At 35.7% G+C, this 26,829-nt stretch overlaps 1 protein-coding gene across 5 annotated transcripts in view; it reads left to right on the plus strand.

The window, feature by feature from the left end:
* The window catches only part of ITPRID2 (ITPR interacting domain containing 2), a 128,887-nt gene that overhangs the window by 16,129 nt on the left and 85,929 nt on the right, over positions 1 to 26,829 (plus strand). The window contains exons 1-2 of one of the 5 annotated variants that reach the window (XM_007494466.3): positions 26,025 to 26,101; positions 26,338 to 26,385. The exons of the other annotated variants lie outside the window; for them this stretch is intronic. The gene's annotated coding sequence lies outside the window, so the exon portion shown is untranslated. Of the gene's footprint in view, positions 1 to 26,024; positions 26,102 to 26,337; positions 26,386 to 26,829 lie in introns of those variants that run through there. 5 annotated transcript variants of the gene reach the window in all.

Below are 26,829 nucleotides of genomic sequence, written 5' to 3' on the forward strand. Positions count from 1 at the left end.
GCATAGCATATACTTACATAACTGAAATTACATTTTATTATTTCCAAGGAATCTATAGGAAGTTAAAAAACCCTTCCCTAGTGACATTTATGAAATGGCACATAATCCTGCTAGAAATTTCAGCTGCTTTAAGAGGCAATAGAGATTAAATGATTTGCTTAGTCTTAAACAGCTAGTAAGTCTGAATTCAAATTTGAACCCAGGACCTCCCATCTCTGGGCCTGGCTCTCAATCCACTGAGCCACCTAGATGCCCCCCATCTGATTTTCAATGGTGAGTCAGTAGGCATAATGGATAGAATACTAGATTTAAAGTAAGGCAGACATGGATTTGAATTCCTTCCAATATTTACCAGCTAGGTGATCATGAGTAAGTCATTTAACAACTTTGAGCTACAGTTCCCTCATTTATAAGATGAGGACAACAACCTACCTTGCAGTATTTCTAAAAGTATCATATTAGATAAAATAGGTAAAGTGCTTTGCAAACCTCAGCTAATGCGATCATCATTGGAGAGGAAGAAAAATGTGTTATATGTGATCCAATGGAATAATATAATATTATTGACTGAAGACTTCCTGGTGGAGGTAGAATTTGAGTTAAGCTTTGCAGGATTGGTCAGAAAACATCAGGTAAAGAAAGATAGAAAGGAAAGACATCCTAGATATGTGCAGTAATGAAAACAAAAGAAAGAGAGTCCATGCTTTTTGGGTATATAACAGAGTATATGTAAAAAGAGCATTAATATGAAATGAGGTTAAAAATGGAAGGTGGTATCAGATTTTCCAAAGTAATAAAAAAATACCTTGAAAATTTCTGAGAAGAGTAAAATCATTACAGCTATGCATTTAAACTAAAAAGAATTTTAATCTGACAGAATATAAAAAATGGACTGAAATAGGAAAGAATACACAGAAAATGATTTTCTAGGAGGCTATTACAATAAATTATATGGCTGGTAATAATGACTTGTTTTGCGATTGTTTTGTTTTTTTATTAGGATCCTTGGTGCCATGCATAGTACCTAGAATATTAATAAATTTTTTCAACATATGAATAAAATGTGAGATCATTAAGAGGTTGAACTGATAGGATTCTTAACTAGTAGGTACAGTGGGATATTCAGGAAGATAAAGGTACCCTGTAAGTTGTCAGTGATGTGGATCTAGATCTCAAAGGAGGGAGAAGAGACAGAAGAAGAGACTTAAGAATCATTTTTGTAGTAGTCATGAGTGAATTTGTCAAAGAAGAAAAAAAAAGACAAGAAAACCAAGATCAGAACCTTTAAGAATATTTACTTTATGAGGCTCAGGGGAAAAAAAAGTTATTGAAGAAGACAGAAGGAAAATTTTAATATAGCATAGTGCAATGATAGCAAACCTTTTAGAGACAGAGTGCTAGGCCCCATCCCCACCCCACTCCCAGACCAAGTTCTGTGCCAACCCCACTCCAGAGACTGAGTGCCATACCATCATTCTGGGTATACTCCACACCTCCTTACCCCACACAAGGGAGGGAGGAAGTGCTCCCATTGGGATGGTTGGAGGAGGGGTAGTTGAAGTGAGGAATGTCCTCAGCCCACGTAGAGTCCTACTCCCCTCCAGCTCTGCCACCTGTGAGCTGCCAACCTTACCCTCTGTGTGCTCCTGTTGGAATGCTGGGAAGAGCAGAGGGTGATGTGAAAAAAATATCCTCAGGCATAGTGGAGAGGGAGAGGGGAACAGCTCTGCCCAAGTCCTTCTGCCTTTCTAGTAACAATTTCTGGAGGTGGGGGTGGGAAGGAGGGTGGCCATGTGCTCACAGAAAGAGCTCTGCATATCTTCTTTGACACCAGTGCCAAAGGTTAGCCATCATTGGCACAGAGTTTCCTGAAGTAAGAGAGGGAAGGGAGATGGTGTCATATACAGGGGTGATTAATAGTATAAAATGCTTTAGAAGGTTAAGTAGGATAAATATTGGAAAAGGCCATTAGAGCTAGAAATAAGAAGCTTATTAGTGAAATTTTAGAGAGCAATTAGTCAATAAAAATTAATTAGGTACTTACTATGTTCTAGTGATACAAAGAAAGGCATAAAGCAAGATTCCTTTCCCATAAGGAGTTTACATTTTATAGAAGAAGAGGAAAGAATATGGAAAATGGAACTTCTTTTTCCTGCTGTGGTGTGCCCATTTCCTGACTAATGTCTACTTTTCTGAGGGAAAAGGAGTATGAAAGCAGAATCTCTCATTTGACCATCTGACAAGGGTCTCTCATCTTATATGGTGCTTGCCTCCAGCTTACCAACCTCCTTTGGAAAGAAGAATAGTACCCCTCACTCTCAGGCAAGAATGTTTTTTCACCTGATCATACACTTCAAACCCTACCACCACCTAATTTCTTTGTTCACCATTCTAAAACATTCCACCCCTAAGTTTCAACCAAACACTACCTAGCCCTTCTACCATGTCCTCTAGAATGCCCACCACAGAGGCAACAAACTTCCCTTCATCCTAAAGCTTTTCTTCTTCTACTCCTTCCATCTATTAGCTATTCTTTGAAACCAATATTCCTTCAGATGACATAGGCTCCCTGCACACCATTTCCAGTAATAGCTGAACCTTTACTACTTCTTCTTGGTTTGCTAGTTGAGCCAATGGAGTTGGAATACTCCTTCATCTCCATTGCCTCTTACAGGTTCTCCCCTACCTCCATTCCTTGGCAAACTCTCCTTTAAGGTTCATACCATTCTTATCTTCTTGGCTGAAAAATAGGAGAAGGCCTGAAAGGACAAAATGTTTCTTCCTCCCCTTTCTTCCTTCTCTTCACTTGTAGAAGTTGAATAACTCAGAATGGTGGCAACTCTACTTTTGTTCAATCTGAGGGCTCATCACTGACCAAACCCATTACATTGTGATTTCTACCCTTGTCCTTAATAAAGGTTCTTTTAACCCCTTAAACAGATATGCAAGAAAATTTTCTTTCCAGTGCTTGGGGTCAGACATCTAAAGTAGAGCTGACCAAGTCAGTCAATTAGTGTTTATTAATCACCTTACTTGTCAGGCACTGTGCTAAATGTTTAGTCACCAAAAGCATTTGGTATATCCCTATATATGGGACCTCTAAATTTATCTTGGTAGCAACTTTTTTCATGATAATTTTTTTATCTCAGAGGATTAGGACAAGATATAAAAATCCTGCCTTTGTTTATTTGATTAAGTGAGTATTTCTAAAGTATCTGCTATGTATATAGCCTTTAGTCAGGGAAATGCAGTATTTTGAACCAGTAAAACCTCAGTTTCTAAAAGTGAGTAGCTTTTGGTTCATCTATTTTATCTTTGTATCCAAAGTGTCTTGCCTAGTGACTTAAAATAAGCTGAATTGTACCCATCTCTTTTCTTTCCTTGGTTTCTCCATTTTGGGTGTGTATTTTGTTGAATGAATTATGAATGTGGGGAAGTTCTTTTTTCTCTAGAAGAGTGGCATTGGTATGTTTGAAGTGAGGAGAAGCAAGGTAAGGAGAACTAAGGATAATTTTTACTAATCTATGAAAAGAAAGAGCAGGGCTCTAACTCAAATAAACTGAGCTGCTGGGTTTGTACTCCAAAGAGATAATAAGGAAAAATACATTTATACAAATATTTTTTGCCAACCTCTTTGTAGTGGCAAAAAATTGGAAAACTAGGGGGTGTCCATCAATTGGGGAATGACTGAACAAATTGTGGTATTTGATGGTGATACTATTGTTTTGAAAGGAATGATGAACCGGAGGAATTCCATGTGAATTGGAATGACCTCCAGGAATTGATGCAGAGTGAAAGGAGCAGAACCAGGAGAACATTGTACACAAAGACTGAGACACTGTGGCACAATCAAATGTAATGGGCGTCTCTACTGGCAGCAATGAAACGATCCAGGACAGTCCTGAGGGACATATGAGAAAGAACACTATCCACATCCAGAGAAAGAACTGTGGGAATAGAAATGCAGAAGAAAAACATGATCAATCATATGGCTCAATGGTTATATGATTGGGGATTTTGATTTTAAATGATTACTCTATTACAAATATTAATAATATGGAAATAGGTTTTTGAACAATGATACATGTATAACCCAGTGGAATTTCTTGCTACCTCAGGGAGTGGGGAGAGAAGAGGGGAGGGAAAGAACATTAATCATGTAACCATGGGGAAATAGTCTAAATAAATAAATTTTAAAAATTAAAAACAGAAAAATAAAGATATAAATAATTTTTACTTTGGAACTACAAAAAAATAGCTGAGATCTGTAATGCAAACAATATACTCTCAGGCAATTATCATGAGACTAATGAAGTTTATTTGGCAAATACTTTTTAGCTACTAATGAATATTTTACCATAATTCTGAGTCTTTCCTTTATAGAAAGTATATAGTCTTCAAAATAAAAAAAAAATGCATGGCTGCTTTATGACCATCCAAATGTTCATCACAAATATTGTGTAAATCTTTCCCTAGTTTAATTATTTAGTAGAACAAACACACAAATTTTATTTGGTATCTGAAACTTCACCTATTTGTGTAATTTCCATTCACTCAGTCATTCATTAGTTGACTCATTTAACAAATATGTATGGTTCTGAGTGACCACTTAGGGTTGACAATGGTTAGAATAATTTATGGTGACTAGTTCTTCTAGTGTTATTTACTACAATCAGATTTGGATTTCTGACAATATGTATAGAACAGAATGTGTCCCACTCCTTGCCCAAATCTTCATTTCATAGGACTTTTCTCCTGAGTAATCTGGATGATCCCACTTTGAGATTCATGGACTGTCAAAGGCTTGGGTGTGTATCATGTGATAATGGTATGAGAGAATATTGCTCACAAAAACATATCCTTGTTTCTATCACAGTCTGCCTCTTGTCTGTACATTGCATTCTCATTAAATCTTAACAGAATATAAGAGGACCTGTCTATTATGAATTATTCAGGACATTAGTCAGCCAGGCAATGAACATTGATTAAGGGCTAATTATCTGCCAGTCACTGTATTAAGCTCTCAGGACGTGAAAAGAGGCAAAAACAAAAACAAAACAAAACAAAAAAAAAAACACACACACACACACAACCCTGACTTGAAGGCGCTCACAATCTAATGGAGGAGAAAACAAGCAAACATGTAAAAACAAGTTACATACGGGATAAGTAGTAAATAATTAAAATAATAAAGGCATTAGAATTGAAGAGGACTGGGAAAGGTTTCCAGTAGAAGATGGGATTTCAGTTGTGATTTAAAGGATGACAGGAAAACCAGTAGATAGAATTGAAGACAGAGAGCCTTCCAGGCATGGAAAAAAGCTAGAGAAAATGCCCAGCACCAAGAAATGGAGTGTCTTGTTTATGGGCATTTTCTGATTGATAATCAATCTGATAGATTGAAAAATATGTTACGGGGCAGCTAGTTGACTTAGTGGATTGAGACCAAGGTCTAGAGAAAGGAAATTCTGGGTCCAAATCTGGTCTCAGACACTTCCTGGCTGTGTGACATCCTTTTGCCTGGCCCTCGCCTCTCTTTTGTCTTGGAATCAATACAGGAGGTAAGGGTTTAAAAAAAGAAAAAGAAAAGTATGTGATAGAGAGTGTGCTGTAAGAAGAATAGAAAGTAGAATACTAGATTGTGAAAGGATTCGAATGCCCAAAAGATGATTTTGTATTTGCTTTTGGAGGTTATTGGGAGTCACTGAAGTTTGTTGAGTAGGGAGATGACATCTTAGGGAGTGATTTATCAGAGGGAATTACAGACACATAATATGTCTACATACATATTTATAAAGCTATATCTGTAAATATATACACATATTTAGGATGACTATATAATTAGTAAATGTGTATATATCTTGCTCTCTTTTTGTTAGTCATTTTTTTCAGTCACACTCCACTTTTCATGATTCCATTGGGATTTTCTTGGCAAAGATACTGGAGTTATTTGCCATTTCCTTCTCCAGCTCATTTTACAGATGAGGAAACTGAGGTAAACAAATTAACTGACTTGCCTAGGGTCATATAGCTAGTTAGTGTCTAAGGCCAGATTTGAACTCATAAAGATGAGTCTTTCCTGCCTCACTCTCCATCCACTGAGCCACCTAGCTGCCCTATTTTGTTCTTTACTCAACTCTACTATATTTGATCTATACCTGTTCATAATTAAAATCAGAGAGAATGTTCAAAGAACCTAAAATGAACCACTGGCAGTCATCCATTGACACTAAAACTATATGTGGGAATCTTCAATTCAATAAATATTTATAAATGCCTACTATGTGCAAGTCACTAAGTTGAGTTCTGAGAACACAAGGATAAAAATTAAGCAGTCCTTTCTCTTAAGGAATTTACAATTTTCTGCCTGGGCCTGACACATTCACAAGACTAAGTACAAAGCAGGTACAAAGCAAAACAGGCTTATTTCAAAAGAGTTACTAGCTTACAGTTACTAGTTACAGTACTAGCAACTGGTAGGATCATAAAAGGCTTAATGAAGATAACAAGTAAGCTGTTTTTAAAATCTATATTACAATATAAACCTATTCATATGTACTATATCATAAATGGAAGGAGATGGATTCTTCTGTAATTCAATTTGGAGTCCACAATGCCATTTCAATCATAATGTAATAATTAGATAGCACATTTGAATTTGTTTCTTTTAAAAAACTTACCTTCTGTCCAAGAATCAATACTGAGTATTAGTTATAAGAAAGAAGAGTGACAAGGGCTAGGCAATTAAGGTTCAGTGATTTGTCTAGGGTCACATGGGTAGGCAATGTCTGAGGCTAGATCTGAACCCAGGTCCTCTGTCCCTGGGCCTGATTCTCTGAGCCACCCAGCTGTCCATTTTTGAGTTTAAATAACAGATATGTCCTAGAGATTTGGGTTAAGATTTGTACCATAGAAATGGGAAGGAATATATTCCAGAGATGGGATGCACAGGGAAGAACTACCACTAATTTGAACAGAAAACAAAATGAATATGGGAGAATAATATGAAATCGCAAGGTAAAGGTAAATAAGAGCCAGATCAAAGAGTGTTTTTGTTTTGAAGGAGAAAAGTTTGCATTTTATTCTAAGAGAAATCTGTAGCTATTAAAGATTTTTGGATGCACGGGAAGGGATGGCATAGTCATATATATATTTTAGGAATATCAATTGGCAAACAAGCATTTAAATATTTAGTATGTGAAAGGCACTGTATTCTTTGTAATTGTAATCAAGTACGGTTTGGATGTGGAAAAAAAATCAAACAGAATTACAGAATTTCCTAACTGAAAGGGGCCAATTACCTAGTCCAATCCATGTCTGAAAAAGAATCACCTCAGCAACATCCTTGACCAATGGTCACTTAACTTCTACCTGGATAGGTTCAGGGAGGAATGAAGATACTGGAGACAGAGAGACAAGATGAGGAGTTATTGCAATTGTCCAAAAAAAGAGTTGAACTATGATAGAGAATGTCTGAATGGAGAAAAAGGAATGGATGAATGAGACATTATGGTTGTAGAACAAGATTTTACATTCCAAAGCATGGTTGATTCAAACAGAAAGCAGCATTAAGTTAATCTTTAGATATTCAACAAATTTTTATAAAGTGTTTATTTTGTAAAGATCGCTGACCCTATTAGTACAGAAGGAAATAAAAGTTTTGGATAAAGAGTTATTCATGCCCTCATATTTATTTCCAACATTTGTATACTTTCAAAATATATTTGCCACTTTCTATATGCTGACCTCTGTAAAGATTGAAATTTGGGGGAAGCTGAGGCAGGTCGAAATTAGTTTCTCTCTGCAAGGAGTATTATATTTTTATGAGGTTTATTAAAGGTTGAGAATTTAAGAAAATACAAGTAAGAAAGGCATGTGCTAGGTGGGCCAAGAGGCCCAATTCAATTTCACTCACATCATGAGAGATGCATCTGCTCCGAAGTGGAAATAGAAAAGAGCGCCTCAGTAGGTGGAGAACTCCTTTAAATAATAATTCGTGTTCTTGCCCAGGTGAGAATTCAGTGAGATTACAAAACATTCTAGGAAGTGAGCAAGGACTTCTAGGGACTGGAGTCCTGGATTCAAGTCTCCATTTTTACATTTCTCAGTGTGATCATTTTTGGAAAAAAAAAAATTTTTCCCCAAAAGGATCATGAAAACACAATCAACTTAAAGATTACAATAATTTGAGGATAAGAAAAAGAGGGAAAAAACCCAATAATTGTTGGACGCATTGACAAAAAGCCAGTTAGGGGGCAGTCCCCTTTGGCATGAAAGTATACATACAAATAAATGTTCAATCAACCACACCCAAAGTTCATTTTTGTGCAGCTTGTGGTCTGGAGGCTTCTTCATTGTATCTTCTCCAACAGTTCAGTTTCTGGATTCAGAGAATTAGCATCTTTCTTTACCTAAAATTCTTCTTAAAAGGAATTTAAACTTTGCAATTTAAATAATGATATTTTTTACATTTCCCCGTGTTGTGGGTGATTGAAAAATCACTTAGGGATGCATGGCTGAGGTATGAGGTATATGAATCAATTGGTAAGAGAAATTAAAAAGATATCAGAAAAATCCAAATAAAAAAGAAAATACTGGATGAAAATACAGACTATCAAAGTCTTATGTGTAAAAATTCTAAGTAAAAGAAAAATAAATCTATAACAGGTCCTTGAATCAGGGCCCAATTAAAATGATCTAAGCAATGATGCATTTACCCAGTCAGTAGCCAGGACTACAGAAAGTTACCACACTATGAAAGGCAGAAAAGGGGGCAAATTATAGGAGCCAAGATTTTGGGAATACTTGTCTGTATTTTCAGAGTGAGTGTGGACACAAAGAAAGCCTATGTCTAACAATGTTAAACACAGTAACCTCGAGTCTTCACACTTTGCATCAATCCATCCTGGATTGGCTTTTCTTTGGCCCTATGCAATGGCTCTTTTCTGTATATCTTGTCCTGGAATCAGACAGAATCATTAAGTAAAGTCCCATAATTTTTTAAATAATTAGTGGCATCATTTTTATAGTCAAGCTTTTTGGGGGCATGCATTAGCAAATGTATTTTGAACTTATAGTACTGAAAAATCAAAAAGTTAAAGAAAATCTAAATGCTGGTGATGTGTTTCAAATATAAAAAAGGAGAGAAAAAATAAAATAAAAAAACTGAAATAGTATATTGCACATGTAAGAAAATGTAATAAAATATTTTTTAAAATTCAAAAATGTAGCTTATAATCATTGACATACTGTGTCAGCTAAGAAAATATAGAATGCAAGGCTTTCTCACCAAAAATGAGATCCATTTCCTCTTCATATCTGGCCATTATCCACTGTGAGTATAAGCAAATGAATTGAGCAAGGTAACATTTTTCATTTTTAAAGAACAGTAGTACAAATATGTAGTTATCAACATCCCTAAAATTCTCAATAGTCCAATTAATTACAATAGCAAACAAACACTATCATATTTCACATAAGTTGCTGTATGGCATTTTTAAAAGCCTATGAATTGATGGATATTTGTCACAAGTTTTTACAAACATAGCAATCTTTCAACCTTGGTGAATATATTTTTAAACAAGGTAAAACTCATTTTGGGTTTAGATCATCAAGAAATCTAGATATCATTCTGGTGGAAGTAAAGTAGTGAGCTGAAGAGTTATAAATGAGAGGTGCTCCTTTTTTGGAGGCTTTTAAGGATACAAATGCCCTGATATTAACTGCCCCAACTTCCATTCACATATTTAGAAATGCAGGAAGGTTGAGGGTTATAAAATGTATTTCACTTCAGCTACTAGAATGGGCCTTACCTCATGGTAAGGGAAGGCAAAAATGACCAGAGATTGTTAAAAAAAATTCTAAAAATAATGTTTAAAAAACCCTTAAAATCAGTTGAGATAATTTAGCACATTACATTTTCCAAAGGTTGTTAATATAATTGTAACCAGTTCTGATGAAGTCCATCTATACTCTATGTGACAATTTACAAAGTCAAAAATAGAAAAGCTGGTTTTTTTTAATATGGGCTTAATTACAATGATATTTGTTCAATATGGTTATGGGGGAAAGCAACAGAATATATTAGTAGTGAAAACTCAGTACATTAAAATGATTCAGTGTAACAGAAGAACATTGAGTAATATGTGAATTTAAAATCACAAAATTAAACCTTAAACAAAGCAAACAGTAAAATACAATAGAATACAGAGATTTGTATCAACCATTGGAGTCTGAAATGCCTTAAAATATATAATCTCCAGTCTTTTTAAAGTTCCTTGAGTTCTTTTTTTTAAATTATCCATTTAGATGTCTATTGTCCGAAGGCAAATTGATAAGGGGTAAGCAATGAGGTCCAGGTGATTTGCTCAGTGACACACGGCCATGAAGTAACTGAGGCCAGATTTCAACCCAGGACCTCCCTTCTCTATGCCTGTCTCTCAGTCCACTGAGACACCCAGCTGCCTCCCCAAAGTTAGCTAAAAGGTTGTACAGAGCTGAATTTTTCCTCTGACATTCAGGTGAAGTCAATAAAAGGATAAATGCAATTAAAAGATATCCTTGTAAAATAGCCATGCTTTTAAGTTCCTGTTTTGAAAGTCTCTTCTCTCCCTTTTTCTCTTTCCTCTCTGATACCACCTCTTGCCCCAGGCCATGTGGCTAATCTTAGCCTAAGGGAAAATTACCCTGTTTTACCAGCTGGTAGAAATGAGTCCTGAGCGATGAGCGATCTACTCCAAGGATCTGGGTTGAACAGGGACCAGGTGAGCGAGAGAGAGCACCGGTGTGGTGTGGGCAGGGCGGGGAGCTGGATTGGTCAGCTGAGATGGGCAGGTGAGCTGCAATCTGGATCAAACAGCAAACGGGTCTGGAGCAGAGGCCACAGGCAGGCAGGGAGAAGCAGCCATCCAAAGTGGATGGCGGCAGGCAGGCAGGCAGGGAAGGGCCAGGCTGGGAGCTGGTGAGCTATCTAATGACTGGAAAGAGCAGCAGCTTTGTGAGGGTAAAAAGCCTCGGCCAGAGAAACGTGGATCAAAAAAATTTCTAGGCACTAGCTATTAAAGGCTGAACTAAAGATCGGTAAAGAAAAGAATCAGAAGATTGAGAGTATTTCATTTTCCTGATGTGGTAAACCAAACTGTAAAGATTAAAATTTGGGGAAACTGAGGTAGGTTGAAATTAGTTTCTCTCTGCAAGGAGTATTATATTTTTATGAGGTTTATTAAAGGTTGAGAATTTAAGAAAATACAAGTAAGAAAGGCATGTGCTAGGTGGGCCAAGAGGCCCAATTCAATTTCACTCACATCATGAGAGACGCATCTGCTCCGAAGTGGAAGTAGAAAAGAGTGCCTCAGTAGGCAGAGAACTCCTTTAAATAATAATTCGTGTTCTTGCCCAGGTGAGAATTCAGTGAGATTACAAAACATTCTAGGAAGTGAGCAAGGACTTCTAGGGACTGGAGTCCTGGATTCAAATCTCCATTTTTATACCTCCAAGCATTCTGACAAATAATTAAGCAAAACCATGCACATGGTAGTCACTATTTCTAAAATGTGGGTACTTCTTAGTTATAGAACATTTGAACCATCTATTTAAGAAAATGTTAACAAAGAGTACAACATTCATTCGGTTAATATCTTCCTCTTATCTCTATTTGTTTCAATTCTACCTGTCATTCAAGGCTCAATTCAGACCCAACATTTCCCTTGAAGTCTTTCTTGAGTTGAAAGGATTGAACAACCAGGTTGGCTTCATTTGAATCTTGTCCTAGATCATTTTGCATTTTTATCTTTCATATTCATGCATTTTTCCAAAAAAGTATTACTCAAATACTCCTTGAGAATAAAGCCTGTACTTTATCCAATCCTGTATCTTTAAAATAGTAGGTTCTCAATAAATATTTGTGGATTGATTTATCTTTGGGTGATTTGGGGTGACTGATCATATCAAAGAGAGAACCCTTAAAGTTTCACTTTTTTTAAAGAACATTAATCCAGAAGGAAAATATAAATGGTTAGGATTTAAAACTATTCCTTCAGGAAATTTTTTTCTTCAGCTTCATTCCCTTTGTGGCTAAAATAGAACTTAAAGTATCCTTTTGTCATATTTTGAGGGCTATTGCCTCCAGTGCTTTGAGAATGATGACCTTGAAAGGGTGTTGCCAGTTTAAAGATCTGCCAAGTAAGAAAGGCGGAGTTGTGTGGGAATGAGGCTTTGTTTAATCAGGTTTTATAATTGCTTTGGTGCAATGTTTTGCTGAGACATGTTGGGAACAGCAATCCATGGTAACATGTACTCAATATTAATTCATAGCATAAAGCACACATTATAATGTTTGGAGGATTTTTTAGTGATCCACTTAGAAATTCATACTGCTTGAAATAATAGATAAAATTAATTTTTTCATGAATTATGTGTGTGCATGAATCAGTTACTCTGAAACAAAGAAGGGCAAGAGTAAAGATGTTATTAAATATTTATAGAATGTGTCTTTCATTTGAAGAGTATATAAGGAGTCACTGAGCAGCTTTGGTTTGTGAGATAGCTCTACTTCTGGACTAGGAGTAGATCATGAAAAGAAGCCACTGGGTATGAAAATATTAGTTCAAGTGAACAATGAAAAATTCTGTAGTGTTTTCTTTTTACTTTTAAATAGTGTCATTGTATCCCCATTAAAGTTAAACTAGAAATAATGAATACCACAAAGATGATACTTAGTTATTAATGCAGAACACACTCCTCAGTTGGTGCACTGCATAAATATTTAGAAGAATGTGGTTCCATACATTTAAAAGACTGAGAAGAGAAAACAGTAATGAAGCCAAAGAACTGGGAGGAACCTTAAAGATTATCGAGTCCACTGTCCTTATTTTACAGATGAAGAAACTGAGAGACCATAGAAATCAAGTCACTTACTTAAATGAACACAGCAAGAGGGTGGACATATGAGACCAGACTGATTTTGATGTATCCCAGGCCAGTGTTTCTCTTATTCAATCACATGGCTTCTACCACCATGCTTAACTCTTCTATCAGACCATCTGTTTGGCTCCTGGATGTTCCCCACTCTGCTCTGAGAATGAATAACATTACTGATGCTTTGCAATGACAGGAGAAGTTTATACCCACACTTACTTCTATTAAAAAGAACTTTCGTTAGATTGATTCTCTTCTTGCTCACACTTTCCTGTATTTGCTTTAATCTCATGTCCTTTCTCTTTATTTTTTGTGTGTGCTTTGGCTCATGTTATCTGGATGTATGACTTTAAGAGATCTTATTTGAGTGTAAAGAAATAACTCCAATTCCATTCTCTTATAAGCTGTTGTGGTTTTCACTGTGTTTCTAGAGAAAGAATAAAGAAGACTTGATCAAGGAGGACAACAAAGGAATTGTTAGATTCCCTTGATAAAATGGTCCTTTTTTGTTTTGTTTTGTCCAATTGTTTGTTAAAAGCTAACTGTATTTTCTTCTGAAGCACTGTGATAGCTAGGTGAGAGCACTAAAACAGGCTGTCTGGGCATTAAGAAAATTGCTTATGTGTACTGCACAATGCACAGATGTTTTTGAGGAAACTGATTCCTTATCTTCTACCTGGATAATCTGTGATGCTTGAAAAATGATATAGAAAAGGGAAGTGCTAAAGGTGCATTAGATGAATTCAAAGTATGGTTAAAAACATGGTATATCAGTTTAGTTCCCCATCCGTCATGTATTTGTCCATTCTATCATAGAAAGCTTGGAGGATTGAATTCTGAATGATTTGATATAATCTTCTAGAAGTAATGATGATGAAACATGCAGTAGCCTTATTAATATATGGATGTTATATCATAGGGTCTGCAGTAAATTTCTGGTGCTGCTTTCAACTTCAACTATAACAATTAATGAAAAGAAAATGTCTATATTTTATTCCATATTCTGTGGATAAGAAAGCATACAAGGATGTTGCCAATTTTAAAAGTTTATTTTTTACCTAGTATAACTAATTCTTATAAGCTATAAATAGGATAGATTTAAGTGATTTTCTTTCAAAGTGGTCAATTTAATTCTAAAGAAGGAAATATAATAATTATTTAAATTTCATTTTCTATTTTTATTTTATTTTTTTAACCTCTTACTTTTTGTCTTGGAATCAATACTGTGCATTGGTTCCAAGGCAGAAGAGTGGCTAGGCAATGGGAGTCAAGTGATTTGCCCAGGGTCACACAGCTGCGAAGTATCTGAGACCACATTTGAACTTGGGACCTCCCATCTCTAGGCCTGTCTCTCAATCCACTGAGATACCCAGCTGCCCCCTTCTATTTTTATTTTAATAACAAATTTCCACATAAGTTTTCTGAAGTTATGTGATCTAAATTGTTTCCATCCCTTCTTCTGTCCCCACTACCACCACCACCACCATTGGAACTGGCAAACAACTGGGTTATATATGTATTATCACACAAAACATATTTCCATATTTGTTATTCACAATTTCAGAAGATCCCAGTACTTCTCAATCAGTCAAAGATAAGTTTATCTGAATCATTTTCTAATTACAGTGAACAATTATGAATCCTGGGCTGCTCAACCCCAGGAAACAGTATAAAACAAAATAGAAAGAAAAGTAGTTCTTCTGCTATGATCACTGCTGCTGCTTGCTGGCTAGTGCTTACAGAATCACATATCTAAAGCAAAAAAGGGACAGCTGGTCCAAACTCCTAATTTTAGAAGAAACTTAAGGCCCAGAAGGTGGTCTAAAATTATTCAGGTAGTATCAGAATCAGAATTTGAATACAGGATCTCTTATTCTAGAACCACTATACCTCTCCACTGTAATTTTACTTTATTTCATTTTATTTTTCTCAGATTCTTCAATTTTCTGTAATTGGGGTTAGAATGATCAATTTCTATACTATGTATTTGAAGGTCTCTAAGTTAACTTTCTTCCTTGAATTCATCTTGTTTGTTTGAATAAGGTATCTGTACTTCAACTACTATTTGTTCACCACTATTGGCCCCCTGATACTCCAACCAGTAGCATCACTCTACCTGATCAGTGGGAATACCAATTCTAATTACTTTTGGCCAGCTACATCTATTTGTGAAATAAACAGCATACATATACTATTCAAGTGTACTGTTGTACTGTTTTATTTTCATAAGATCCTGGATTTAGACCTACAAGGGACCTCACAAGTCATCTAGTCCAATTCTTCATTTTAAATATGAAGAATTCAGGCCTAGAGAAATTAAGTAATTTGCCCAAGGACACACAGAAAGAAAGAAAGAAAGAAAGAAAGAAAGAAAGAAAGAAAGAAAGAAAGAAAGAAAGAAAGAAAGAAAGAAAGAAAGAAAGAGGCAGAACTCCAAATTTTCTGTTCTTTCCATTATACCATACTGTGTTTCTCAAACGAGGTATGGATTTAGAATGACCTTTTAGAAAAAGCATAAGATAATAAGTACTCGAACAAAACCAGAGAGACATAGAAAATATAAAGTACTTAGACTCTATCAGTTTCTGCCAGAAGGAAATGATTTGGGGATTGATATCAAAGGAACATGTCATTATTCTAGGAAATTCCTCTTTCCTACAGATTCCTTCACAATTTGCCCAAGACTCTTAGCACTATCCTGTAGCTGAGACCACCAGCCCCCAAGGTAAACACACACACAAGGGGCTGCTGAACAAACACTTCCCCTTTACTTCAGAATGCATTGTTTGAGTAAGTCACAGCAATAACTGGGAAGATTAGCCATACGTGATGCCGTGCTTTACTCCCCTTCCCCCTCCCCAATTCATGGCTCTAGGCCTCTTGCTGTAGGAGCTGCTTTAGTGAGCCATTTCTTTCCCTGAGAAACACTCTCTTGAGGAAATCTTCCCTTGGAGGTCAGGGCACAACCTCTTAAACTTGGGAAATTTCAAAGTTGAGATTACTCAGGAGGTAATTCCTAAGGCTGGAAAAATCCACTCTCTGGATTTTTCCTTTCAGGCCATTTGTAAGGATGTATCTGCCTCTGCCATGTGCTTCTGTAGGAGCTCAGTCAACACCAAACTGCTTGTGCAGGAAAAGTCCAGCTTCAGGAAATCTAGTCTCTGAACTGTACTCAGAAAAGGAAACAGAAAAGTACTAGGAAATTGAGGTCCAGGAACCTGGGCAAACACATAGAGCTAGTCATAAACTTCGCCTCCAAGTTGCCATTAATTAATTACTCCTGGGGACAGGGAGAAGAGCAAAATGTCTCCCTTACCCCTGCCCTGATTGAAGGTCCACTCTCTTCTACTCCAAACTGGAAGCCCAAAGGCAAGAGACAGATGGAGTGGACAGATGGACACAAAGAAGCCGAGACAGTCAGGATCAGAGACAGAGGCCATAGGAGAGAGACAAACAGAGATAAAGACAGACAGACAGGTAGAAAGACACCACACACACATACACACACGCACATACAAACACAGACACACACACAAAGACAATGAGAAGAGAGACAGAGAGGTAGAGACACACAAAGAGGCAGAGACAGTCAGGATCAGAGATAGAAGCCATTGGAGAAAGACAGACAGGAAGAGACAGGGAGGCAGATAGAAAGTGAGAAAATCAACTCAATTTTTGTAGATCACAGGGGAGGGCCAGTTCTAATAAAAGTCTGTCAACTTGACTCTGTCATCAGTCATCTTGGAAAAGCCTCACCACTAAAAACCAATCAGATGAGTGTCTTGAGTCCTTTCAGCAAAGGACCAGTAAGCATGCCTACTCTGCACTGGGAGTCGTTCTTCAAATTCCTCAAAAGGGCTACACTATAATCTCATTGTTAATTAGGAAGCATATATCCAGATGATGAAGGATTCCTTCCCACACACTCTCCCCTCCAGTTAAACATTTGCTGTCCTACCAAAATATGCATGTACTTTGGGGCATAGTGATCCATAGCCCTTTCTAGTCTCAGAGAATTTCTTGGGACCTCAGGTGGTCTGAGCACCATCTTCTTCAGTCTTCCCCAGTACCTTCTGCTGAGTTTCAGCAAAGTTCATAGTACAAAATTCACTTAATACTTAGACATTCAAAATTAACACCTTTTTGTGAAGGTCTAAACCTCCCTGAGAGGCCTGGAAATTTAATTCACACACATCTATTATCTTTCCAGATTATTTTGTCAGATTCTGGAAATGAATAGACTATTCATTGGAAATAAAAATTTGGCACATCATGAAATTTGGAGCTCAAAAAGAACATTCAAAACTTCTAATTCGGTCCTCTCATTTTATATATCAGGGAACCAATACTCAGAAAATTTGAGTGACTTATCCAAGATCACACAGAGATCATATAATAGAGCTTAGACTTGAATCCAAGTCTTTGATTCCAAATCCAATGTTCTTTTCACTACAAATAGCATGAGAAATATTTTCATTTTACTTGACTACTGTGTGTATGAGTATTTTTCCAGTATAAAAGATTTAATGTATACTCAAAACTTTTAAAAGTTTTCTTGTCAAATAAAAAAAGATTATGAAAGTATATATATAGACAGAAATTTTTAATGATTCTGATGAAGCATGAGTAAAGACCTTCATAAATTTATTTTTGAGCAACTAGAAATCTTAGTCATATTTCATACATGAAGGTGAAAATGAAGTAAAAATATTTTAAATGTCTATAAGTATTTAGCAAAAAGAGCAGGAAGATATAGAGTGTATGTGTTTCCACAGTTCTAAACCAATTGGTGTGCACATGTAACTATTGATTAGTAAGTTAATGACAGAAAGGTACTTATTTGTACTTTATGTTATTAATACATATACCTAAAGAGAGAGAAAATTTCAGAATAATGACCATAAATATTACCAGGAAATCTTGTGGAATGGGTTATTGGGATAGAAACTTCTTAGGTAGAAAAGAGAAAGTAATTACTACTGAGAAAAAAATTATAAAGTGGGATTAGGTAGCTCAGGGGATTGAAAGCCAGGTCTAGAAGCAGGTCCTAGGTTCAAATCTGGCTTCAGACACTTTCTACCTGTATTACCCTAGACAAGTCACTTAATCCCCATTGCCTAGTCCTTATATCTCTTCTGCCTTAGAACCAATTCACAGTATTGTTTCTAAGACGGAAGGTAAGGGTTTAAAAAAAGGTCACATCTTAATTTTATAAATTCATACACACATATTCAAATTGGTATGATTATTTTTAGTAAAATTCCTTAGTTTTTAATAGTATGGTATTCTCAAAATCTTTCCTTCTCTCTTGAGTTCCAGTCCTGTGTAACTTTTGTTACCAACTGTCTACTGAACATCTCCACTACATGTGCCAAATGCATTTCATGGTTAATATGACCAAAACAAAGCTTGTTTTTTTCCTGATAAACCCCACACGTCTCCCTAATTTCCTTATTTCTGTTGAAGGCAATACTATCCAAACTTCCAATCATGGAGTTAGTTATCTTTGCTTCTTCTCTCTCATCCCACACATCCAATCAACTGTCAAGTCTTGTGTATCCTATCTCCATAATCTCTCACACCCTTTCTCTTTCCTTCATCAATATGGCCACCACCCTAGTTTAGACTTTAATCATCTCTCAACTGGATTATGACAATAGCTTTCTAATTGGTCTCCACGTTTCCCTCTCTAACCTCTTTGTCTCATTTATTCTTCATATCGCTTACAAGCCAATAATGCTAAAAAACCCCAGGGTAACCATGGTAAGTAGCAGCGGTGAATCCCTATAGCTATCTCTAGGATCGAATGGAAAGTCATCTATCTTATAAAAAACCTTTTGCTATCTGGTTTCACAATCATTCCAGATGAATTTCGTGTTACCATCCTTCATCCTTTCTACATTCCAGTCAGACTGCCCTACTTCTGCTGAGAACATGAACATTGTCCCTTTTTGCCTTTGCACATACTAGGTCTCTCATACTGGGATCTATCTTTCTTTTCATCTTCACTTTTGAGAATGCCTAGTTTCTCTATAGACTCAGCTCAGATACCATCTCTTTCTCAAGGTCTGACCTCTCTCATGTTCCCTATAGTGCTCTTCAACCTCCTCCTTCCCAAATTATTTTGATTTGTATTCTATTCTTTTATCTGTGTCCATATTATCTCTCCTCCCCAGCCTCCCCCCTCCCCCCGGAAAAATGTAAACTCTTTGAGGCATTTTGTTTGATTTTGTGGTCTTAGCACCCAGCATAGTACCTGACACATAGTAGGCACTGAATTCCTTCTAAGTGCATTCTCAGTGTTGAATTTAGGGTGAAAAAGAAGAATTTTTTTCTCTCAATAATTCCTGGGAGTTTATGATTCTATCATTATAGAAAACTCTCAGTGAGAAAGTACAGGGAAGAACATGAAACTTCACAGTCTTGAAGAATTATTTCGGGAATATTTAGAGGTAAAATGATTTACCCAGGGTCTTCACACAGCTAGAATGTGTTAGAGATGAGATTTCAATCCTTTTGTCTCTAAGAACAGACAGCTGTTGATTCTCTTTATTATTATTATTACTAATATTACTCATAATTTATGCCCTATATTTCTAAATATTTTAGGAATATCTAAAGATTTCTTAAAGTTGAAATTGAATTATCAACTATTAAAAGGATAAAATATTTCAAAGTTGTTTTGGCAAAGGTAGTCAAAGTGATTTTTAAAAGACCAAAATGGGGAGCTACAGTCTCTATTAGATATAATCTAGAAAATGGTTTCCTTCATTTATATCTGCTAACAAATATTTGATTTAAAACAAAAGATGTTTCTTTAAAAATTAAAACAAATTATCTGTGGCTCTTTAATGATGAAGGACATTGGTCATAGGTGGATACTAGACATTGAAAATGCATTTACACTAGTAAACTGAAGTTAGAAAAAAGCATTTTTAAAAGCCTAAATCTTTAAGCATAATTATAAAGGATTATAAATGTTGTTCTTCATTTGTGTCTGACTGTTACATTTGAAATTTTCTTGGCAAAGATTCTAGAATTGTTTACTGTTTCCTTCTCCAACACATTTTATAGTCAAGAAATCTGAAGCAAACAGGGTTAAGTGATTTGCTTGGGATCACACAGCTAGTGTTTGAAACCAAATTTGAACTCAGTTCTTCCTGACTCCAGGTCTGGCGTTCTATCCACTGTGCCATGTATCTGATTATAAAGAGATGAGTCTGAATGGAATTCCAAGTTTTTTGTTTCTATATTCAGTATAGACTGAAGAGCACTGGCCTGAAAATTAGAAGATAGGAGTTTTAGCTCAGAATCTTTCACTGACTAGCTAGGTGACCTTGAGCAAATCACTTACCCTCTTTGGTCCCTACTTCACTCATCTGTAAAATGAGAGAGCAGGATGAAAATTTTCATTAAGGTATTGTATGATGCCATGAGAACTACTTTGGAAGGTGTATGTGCTTTTAAAATTTATATCAGTGTCTACGGAGAGGGTATTATTGGAGCTTGTCCAACCATAGCTAAAGCAAACAATACAGCAACTGAAAAGGTTCTTGCGTCACTTGATTTTATTTTTTTGCACTACAAACAATACCTGGCAAGTAAAGAAAGACTTCTGAGTTGTGGTTGGCACGGTGATGCCTGGTCCATTGCACCATGTATTTAAACAAAGTGGGCACATTTTCAGAGTGCAGAAGCTGATCTAGGTGTTTATCTGTAGTTCCCCACATATCTAAATGCAAACTGGGGTACTAGAATGTGAGTGTGGGCTGAATGTACAAGTTCCAATAGTGTACAGCACAAGTTCCTCATACTTTTGCCTACTTTTGTTGTTTTAGCACAGATTCCATCATCTAGGACTCACTGGCTCTTTTACTGCTGTGCCCTGGAGTCCTACGGCCTTTTCCCAGTTTTCATTCTTCCTGATCCACTTGCTGCATCAGACACCATGGCCCATTGTTTTCTTCCTTTGCTCCCATGACACAATTCCGTCATGGTTTTCCTCCTGCCTTGTTGGCTATAGCTTTCCATTTCTTTCACTAGTTCTACTTCTTCTTAATATTCCTAAATGAGGGCTTACCTCTGTAGCCTCTTGTTCCTAGTTAATTAGGGAGTGAGCTCGATATACCAGGGACTGGGGACTAAGAGCCAGGAGGCTTGATTCCAGTTTTTTTATTCTTCCAGTTACTACCTGTGTGATCTTAAGCTTTTTTCCTCCCAAGCCTTAGTTTTCCCATATGTAAAATGAAACAGTTTGGACTAAATGATCTCTAAATTTCCTTTCAGCCTTGACCCTGTGATTTATGGTAACAATTCAAGGGCAAGGAGTAAGTGTGCTCAGCACATTTTTCTGAGGAGCCATGGTTATACTAGGCCCATTGCTGTTTTTGTGCTTGTTACCTTTAGGGTCTTATTCATCCTTATTGTTTAAATGACCCCCAAATCAATGTTCCAGCTCACTTTCTTTAGTTCCAGTCCTTCATTTCTGATTCCCAGTTGGACATTATTATGTGATTGTTCTGCTGTTAAAAACAAATTAAAAATTTGTCTGATTTCCCCAACACATTCTCCTCTCTGGACTTCCCTATTTCTGCCAACAATACCATACTTTTCTCAATCTTGTTCAAAACCTGAGTCATACTTAACTTCTTAATCTCCTTTACCCATCACATCTAGTGACCAAGCTCTGCTGATTCTTCCTTTGCAATGTCACTTTCTTTTACTGCTGCTACCACCCTTGTCTAGACCAGGGATGGCAAGCCGATGGCATAGGTGCCAAAGAGGGCATGCAGAGCACTCTCTGTGGGCATGTACACCGTTGTCCCCTGCCAGAGGGGGACAAAAAGGCAGAGGGACTTGGGGGAGTTGCTCCTCTCCCCCTCTCCACTGTGCCTGATGACATTTTTTCACATCATATGCCCCTCTGTCCAGCAGCCCAATGGGAGCTCTTTCTCCCTGCCATGTGGGGTAAGGGGGGGGCACTTGTGGTACTCAGACTGGGGACAGGCATGGCACATCAAGCAGTTTCTGGGGGGCATACATGGGGCATGGCACACATTTTCCAAAAGGTTTGCCATCACTGGTCTAGACTCTCGTTCAGATCTGGTTATAGCAACAGTCACCTCACTTCTCTCACTTCATACCTGAGAAAATAGGATTTAGTACTAAATAAATTAGGACATCAAAAGAAAGTTTAACAAAGTCAGATGAGTAGTGGCTAAGTGCATGCAGTTTCAGATTCAGAATAAGGAAGAATTTACTAATATATATGGGAATGAAAGTATATACCTGTGTATATATATTTAAATATGAATATGCATATACATATACAAATACATATGTATATATTAAAGTTGACTTATCTTCAGATAAGATAGATAACTAAGGGATAATCCTAGATCTTTTGCATATCAAACAAAATATGCAATAAAAACAAAAATATCGTTGTAAAATATGTTTAGACATTGTTCTAATACCTTTTTGAACCTAAAGAAATAGGATAAAGAGCAAAATGATTATAATATACTGCTGTAAAATTTGAGTCAAGTTCTTTCCTGAAATGTATATATGTATGTATGTATATATACATGTATATGTATATGTGAGTAAATATACATATTTGGGACCTCATACTTGTCTTGCTTATTTCCTCCACTCAAATGTACCTTAGGAACTTCAGAATATATTCTTCTAATAATAAGGTGAATACTAGCATGTCTAATAAAGATTTAAGCTTACAGAGCTTCTAAAGGCTAGAGAAGCTATCTAATTATGGTAAGGGACATAATTAGGGCTTAAATCTGAGCCTATAGTGAGTTAAGAACACCTTTCTTTTAGCTTCTACTACTAGGGGAATCTGTAAAGTTTCTGGTGAGTCCCACCATTACCCTGAGCAGCGCTCTGGCAATAGAAGACTTGGAGTTTTAGCCTTTATATGATATATGTACATCATGTTGCTCCCTTGCCATTTTGTTCTTCTATCTGTCCCCATGTCAAGTCAGCCACTTCCTTTCTGCCATTCTTACTTTTCTTGGTCCTAGCTAATTCTGTTTAAGGTTCCAGTTCTTTTTTATTGTTGCTCCACTGTTCTGTGTCCTATCTTTGTTTTTTCCAGGTTATTGAGTCTTGTTCTTTTTTTTTTCCCTATCTCTTCTTTTAAAAATCATCCTTACAGAAAAAAAGAATAAGCCCTGCTTCTCCCTGAGCAAGGGTATTCTTGTAGAAAAAAGTGGCTCTACATAGGGAAATGGAACAGTCTCCACTACAGTATCAAATTTTATTAAAACTAGAAGCCCTGTAAGTTAAAGCAGCATACAAAAAACAACATGGTAGTTGAAAGGGCCTTGGTTTAAAATTAGGAGACTGTGGTTATATGCCTGAGCTTGTTAATTAACTGTATAACTTTGAGCACATCAACAACTTTCACGGGTTTATTTTTCTCATTGGTGGCTTACTTCTGTAGTGACATTTTCAACTCCAAAATTTCATGATGTTTAGAATTATAATGATAACTAAAACTTAGGTTGAGAATATCTGAAAGGAAGTCTATACCACTTAATGACTCTTATTTGGAAGTTATCTGATATATGAATTATATAATAAAAATAATAGTTGACATTTCTATAACACTTTGTTTACAAAGCATTTTACAAACACTATCTTCTTTGATCTTCATAGGTGGTTGTGAGTTAGGTAATACTGCTATTATTATTATTCCCTAGGAAAATTAAAGAGGAAGTGAGATGATGCAGTGAATAGAGTGCCACACTAGCCTGAAATCAGGAAGACTAATCTTTGAGAGTTCAAATCTAGAATCAGACACAAGTTGTATGGCTCTGAGCAAGCTTACCTCAGTTTCCTTATTTATAAAATTAACTGGAAAAGGAAATGGCAAACCACTCTGGTATCTTTGCTAAGAAAACCCCAAATGGGGTAATGAAGAGTTGGACATGACTGACATGACTCAATAACAAAAAGGAAAATGAAGATTAGAAAAGTTTAAATGATTTGCCCATGGTCATGCAACAAGTGCTAGGGATAAGTATCAGATATATTTCTCTTGCTGTCAATAGTCAAGCTCTCCTTCTAGTATGTCACACTGCATTTCAGACAATTAAAGAAAGCAATATATGGTAAGGAGAGGCAAGGTAGATATCCTTCAGTTTTCCAAATCCTGAGTCAGCCAGAAGGTAAAGAAATGAGGGATATTTGATATGATCTTCTTATAAAAGACCAATGCTCTTGACATATAGGTTAAAATTTTCATACTGTATATATTTTAAATATACTCTTAAGTAAGTAGCACTATGAAGTTATAGAAATTGGATGTATATTGGCATATATTTTTTGGAGGAAGAATAATCTCTATGTACAATTGAAACATTATTTTCCTCTTCCAGTTATTCTTTTCTAAGGAAACTTTGCACAATTCTAGGTGTAGATAAGTTTCTTTGTTTCTATTATTTTGCATTCTTCTCACTTTTCATAGGTGCAGGTTTTAATTTTTCTAGTTTTTAAAAACCTCAGTATTCTCATGTCAGTAAGTTCCCATCAATGCATATTACTTAGCTCATTGCATTAAAATATTGTAAATATGTATTAAAAGCAAGGGTTCATAACTTTACTTGTGTTGTGGACTCCTATGACCATCTGGTAAAATCTAAATTACCCTTTCTCAGAATGCATAAGATTACAAAAGAAACCAACTACACTGAAATAGTTAATCAAATATTTTTAAAAGCAAGTTTATGAATCACAGGCTAAGAATTCCTGACTGAAAGTCTCCTTTGCGGAATGTCAGGAGTCTGGTGATAAACAGCTAATAGTTGGTCATTTTAAAAAATGAGTTGAGAATGTATTCTTTTCTAAAACATACTTATTAGTAATCAATCTAGAACCCCATTAGGAGTTAAGCAAAAACAATTAGTGCACAAATTATTCTTTCTTGGAACTTATACACTAAGACATTTATTTATATATTTAAAGAATACTTCTTAATGGAAAATAACTCTATTTTTTGGAAAACACTTTAAGATGTTATAGAATTTTTAAATGCAAATATTATCAATCAAATCAATTCAATAGGGACTTATTGTGCAAGACATTTAACTAAGGATTGGGGGATACAAAGACATAATTTTCATCCTCCAGTGCTTAACATTCTAATAATAGTGATATCCTGAGTATAGTGACAGTGAAAATCAATATGTTATAAATCCTTGAACTAAGTCCTATATACTAGGAAGAAAACAGAAAGTCTCAGGAACAACCATTGGAGTCCACCTCTTTTCTGGAAGTGCTAAGAAAAAAAAAAACAGTTAAATGATCAGGTATGATTTTCACAAATAACTCTGCTGGAATGAGTTCAAAACTATTTAGGTCATGAAATCATTTGATCAGGCCTAACTTGTTTAATGTTTGATCATAATTCAGTTCAGTGATAACTGTTACTGGAATAGGAGGCTCCTCTTTCTTTTGAATCATGCATTTATAAATGGTTTTAAATGCAAATTATGAAAATATGCATGGTGTCTACCCAGATATGCTCATTTGGAGGATAGATCCTAGTTGATAAAGGTATTTATGGGGATTTAAAAAGTCAAATGGGGTAAAAGGCTCAGTAGCAAGCACAATAAAAAGGAGGAATAATTTTCAAATAAAATAATTCCTTTGAAACAAATCAATAAAATTGTCAGACTTTTGCTGCTACTCTTTCAGAGTCATCATTTGACTAAAGGAGTATTTTTACCTATATTCTTATAAACTCTTAAAATGAAAATGCACTATGAATTCTCTACCAACACATCCTTATTTCTTGACACATGGTCTTCAACCTTAAATTTGATATGCTTGAAATTACTCAATAGCCTTACTTGAGCTGGATTTGTACTTTCAGCAACTGATTTCTAGCCCCTAAATATTTACTTTGGTTCTTAATTTTTTTCTTAAACATGTAGCAAATATTTTCAGAAATAACAATGTTACTAATTCTTGCATATTTCAAAGCACAGAACATTTTTCTAACTTTTTTCCTGGATGCTAACAATGTCCATCCCATTTCTTCATTCACCCATTCCTGAACCCAATTCAAAGCAATGATTTAAATTAGCTGCTTATTTAATACAATTTTGAATCCATTGGATTGCTAGTTCAGGGAATTTCTCAGGTTTACTAAAAAGTCAGGAAGGTGGGTCCTTATTTTTTTTCACTCTCAGAAGCAAATCATGCAAATTGAAAAAAAAGTGGAGAAAGCAAATAGTACTTGGCTCCACATGTTTATAGCTACAATGAAAAAAGTTATGTTATAGCCAAATTGAAACTCTATTATCTTGTAAGCCTGTGGCACACAGTTAATAGAAAAGTTTAAGCCTTTCTATATTCTATAAACACACATTGAATAATTTAAGGTTATCATGTTTTCAGTGGACACTATTGGAAGGCTCTCATGTTCCTTTTAGAACAAGCTTGTGGGTAAGTTCTATTTTATAATCTCCATTATATGTTTTAAATAATTTCATGTTTTACATATGATAATTTTTATTAAGAAAATTGTTTTTCCTCAAAAGGAAATTTTTTCATTCTTTTTCCTTTCACTTTAGGTTCTGTGGAAAACAAATACTGTATAATATTTGATTCTTTGCCTAAGGAAATTTCTGTTCTGTAATTCTGAAATAGAATGTGTATTGCTAATATTAATATTGGTAAATACTATATAAAGTTGCATAAAGCAACAGAGATTTGGGGTGATTTTAGAAGATAATAAAATGATGATTGGGATCAGAGAAATGTGCAAACATGGAATTTACTTTTAAAAGTGAAACTAATTAAGTTGAATTTTGTTTCGTCTGCTATTTCATGGTCCTCACTTGAATTCCAACTTAGCCTGGACTAAGCTAAATTTACGTCTGTTACCAG

The sequence above is a fragment of the Monodelphis domestica genome, chromosome 4 (assembly GCF_027887165.1).
Source record: "Monodelphis domestica isolate mMonDom1 chromosome 4, mMonDom1.pri, whole genome shotgun sequence".
NCBI lineage: Eukaryota > Metazoa > Chordata > Mammalia > Didelphimorphia > Didelphidae > Monodelphis > Monodelphis domestica.